General features: G+C 45.1%; 1 protein-coding gene across 2 annotated transcripts in view; it reads left to right on the top strand.

The window, feature by feature from the left end:
* The first annotated feature begins 3,645 nt into the window (after positions 1-3,645).
* Positions 3,646-3,761, top strand: part of R3HCC1L (R3H domain and coiled-coil containing 1-like) — a 70,605-nt gene continuing 70,489 nt past the window's right edge. Inside the window, exon 1 of one of the 2 annotated variants that reach the window (XM_005885383.2) lies at positions 3,646-3,761. The gene's annotated coding sequence lies outside the window, so the exon portion shown is untranslated. The other variant, XM_014532713.1, reaches the window with a different exon arrangement.

The raw sequence follows: 3,761 nt of genomic DNA, 5'->3' as shown, positions 1-3,761 counted from the left end.
ATCACGGCCCTAGGGAGAGGAAGCCAGGCGTTGCTACATGATGTCATTACCTGGTGCCCACAGCCACCATTTCTGGGCTGGGCTGTGGGCCGAATTTTGCACCGTGGGGTCTCGGCAGTGTCAGCTGTGATTTGGTGAGCTGTCGCTCCGGGGTGGTGTTGGGGCCTGTGTCCCACTTGGGGGAAGCTGAATGTTGGTTTGTCGGTGCCAGGTCCGTGGTGCCGTTTCTGTGTAAATGACCAATGCGCGTCACGACAGCTCCTGCGTTGAGTGTCTGCCCCCTGGGGGTCAGTGCATGTCATAGTGACTGGTCGGAAGGTCGGACACTTAGCATATTCGCCTTATATATATATAGATATCATATATATATATATATATATGCTATATCCTATATATAGGATATATATTTTATATATGTATGTATATACAAAAGGAGATTTATTTTGAGGAATTGGCTCATGCAGGTGTAGAGGCTGAGAAGTCCCACAATCTGCTGTCTGCAAGCTGGAGGCCTAGGAAAGCCAGTGGTGTAATTCTAGTCTGAGTTTGAGGCCTGAGAACCAGGGGAACCAATGGGATAAATCTCAGTTCAAGGACAGGTGAAGACTAACAGACAAATGTCCCAGCTCATGTACACAACTAAGAAGGGACTGAATTCTCCCTTTTCCTGATTTTTATTCTATTCAGGCCCTCAGTGGATTGAATGGTGCCCACTCATATCAGAGAGGGGAGCAATATACAGTTGACTCTTGAACAATATGGGTTTGAACTGCACTGATCCACTTATACTTGGATTTTAAAAAAATAAACATAGAGTCAGCTCTCCTTATTCCTGGGGTTCATTCTGCAGATTCAACCAACCACCAAGGATCTAAAACAGTATTTTTTGATCCGTGGTTGGGAATCCACAGGAAGTGGGGCTGACTGTTTGCATTATCCTATGCCATTTTATATAAGGGACTTAAGCACCGATAGATTTTGGTATCCTCTGGATATTCTGCAGCCAATCTCCCATAGATTCTGAGGGAGATGACTGTGAGACGACTGTGGATGAATCAAAAGCTATACATGGATTTTCCATTGCACAGTGATTGGCTCCCCTAACCCTTATGTTGTTCAAGGGTCAACTGTACTTTACTGATTCCACCAATTCAAAAGCTAATCCCATCTGCAAACATCCCCAAGTACACACTCAGAAATAATGTTTAATCTGGGCATTCTGTGGCCCAGTCAAGTTGACACCACATAAATTTAATGATCACACCATGCCAGCAAAACTGACCATTCTGTCCTTCAAACAACCTAGCTCTTTCTTTGTATAGTCTGATCCATTTGGCTGGAACACTTCCCCCCTGGTTCTCCTCTTGATTATTATTTTTTTCATCCTTTGTTGCTCAGTGGAAAGATCACTGCCTCAGAGAGCTTACTGGACCACCCTGTTAAAGTAGATCACCACTCAATGCCAGGATGTTCTATCACAAAGCAGCCAGGCTGAATTTGTATGTATAGAGTTCATTGTTTATTTTCTGTCTTATCTGCTAGATTGTAAGCACCATAACAGTAAGAACTATGCTTGTTTGTACTCCACTGTATAACTCTTAAGCATCTTGCTAGTGTCTGGTACATAGTAATAAATATCAATAAATATTTGCTAAATGAAGTTGTTGTAAGGAATTCATCTAATAGAGGATTCATCACCACAATACAATGAAGAGATGTGTGTTATGACAAAGGCAGTGTTGCCCTGGCAAACTGACTCTCAAAAAAAAAAAAAAGCCCTAATTTGTCATTTGCTGATTTCCATGGTGGTATAAATACTCCCATCACAGCTGATTTCAAGCCACCAAAGGTAAGAACTGAATTGCAAAATTCCTGAGAGCTTAAATTGGCTTTTCAAAGTTGATACGAGCTGGCTCTGGCATATCAATGAAAGAAAGGTCAGCATGGGTGCAATGATTACCCAGGAAAGAGGCAATAGTTCATCCTGGGGGAGCTCAGCAAAGACTTCCTGGAGGAGGTAATACTTGATCTGTGTTTTGGATGATGGGTGTGTTGGCTCACGCTGTACGCCACTTAAACTGGCTAATGTAGCCTTGCTCTCAGTAGCCCACATTCAACCGTCCTTGGCTCCCCTACTCAGCTCACCTTTGCTGGGCTGGGAGTTATCACCTGACTCAGTCCAATCCTCAGAAAATCCTTCTATATGGCAGGTGTTCTACTGGGTTTGCTTTGAATCTAACAGAGGAGAATGATATAGAGTACACTTAGTCACGGGAGAAAGGGAAGGGTTTTCCAAACAGAAGGACAGCTTGTGCAAAAGTGAGAGAGTGAATGCAATACAGCATTTTGGTAAATGTAGATGTATAAGGGAGGGAGTGGATGGAGACTAGCTCCTGACAGGCTATGTTGATAGGCTGAGGAGCATAAACCGATTCCCAGCCTGGGCAGAGGAAAAGGGAAAGATTGCTTACTTTTCCTGTGTAATTCTTACCACAGCTGGTAATTGTGGGTTTTTGTTGTTATTGCTGGGTCTCATTTTTGGTATGGAGTCATTTGATTAATATCTGTCTCTTCCAAGAGACTGTAAACTCCACAAGGGCAGGGACTGCCTTGCTTGCTGTAATCGTTAAGCAGCAAAAATACAACCTTGTTGAATAACTGAATCATCTGGGGAATTTTTGAAAAAAAATGCCCCTGCTTATCTACCTCACAATAGGGTGTGCTATAATCTTTCTCTGAACCTTCCAACCACAGTATGGGGGGTGGGAAGTAGTAGGGCTGACTTCCATATGTTGCAAAAGCCACCCCAAAGGATTCACCCCTGTCCCCCTTCTCAAACTTAATCAAGTGGATCCTTTACAAAATTTTACCCAAAAGGTGACAGGAGTAAAATGTTCCTTTGCATATATGGGCCCGATGGTAGTAGGGAGGATTGGATAGAGGTGCTAAGGAACTGAGACCAGTGGGGAAGACCATGAGTAATCAGGTAAGAAATAATGCAGGTCTGAGTTAAATCACTGGCAGTGGGTGTGAAGAGGGAAGAGGTTCAAGAGATGCTTGGGAGGTAGGTTTGGTGACTATTTGGGCATAGGTGGTAGAGGAAGTGAGAGCGAGGGAGGAATCTAGGTTGAAGGTGGGAGTTTCACTTTTGAAATGTCTGTGGGACACGGATGAGGAGGGGTCAGTCTATGAAGTTGGGAATACAAACATCAAACTCAGGAGAGGAGGGGCAGGAGCCTCCCCTCCCCCAGTGCAATACCAAGAACTCTGGAGAACACTAATACATGAGACGGGTTAGAAAAACAATTCTTGGAGCCTGAGAGGAAGAAGGAAATAAGTGAAAAAGAATGCCCAACAGCGTCAAATGGTGCCTAACGCTTAAGTCAGAGGACCTGAAACTATCTCTGATAAATTTGGCAACAAGGGCATTTTCTGTGGAGGCCGAGGACGAAGGAGGAAGTGGAGACAGCGAATTTAGACTATATTTTTCAAGAAACTTGGCTGTGAAGAAGAGGGATGGTATGACTGAGTGGGATGGGAAGAGATTCGAGTACCTTTGTAGCTGAGCCAAAGGGGTAAGAGTTGAGCATAAGCACATTCTCCACCTCTTCATTTTGCTAGCCCCGCCCCTCCACGTGACCCGTGGCAGCCGACGCCCCGGGACTACATTCCCCAGAAGGCTCCTCGGCGCTGCGGGGCGGAGTCGAGGCCTGGCGCTCGCCCCCGAGGCGCCGACGGAAGAGCCAGAGCTTCCTGGAGGA

The sequence above is a fragment of the Myotis brandtii genome, unplaced genomic scaffold, assembly GCF_000412655.1.
Source record: "Myotis brandtii unplaced genomic scaffold, ASM41265v1 scaffold902, whole genome shotgun sequence".
Lineage (NCBI taxonomy): Eukaryota > Metazoa > Chordata > Mammalia > Chiroptera > Vespertilionidae > Myotis > Myotis brandtii.
This window is presented reverse-complemented; position numbering and strand designations above follow the sequence as displayed.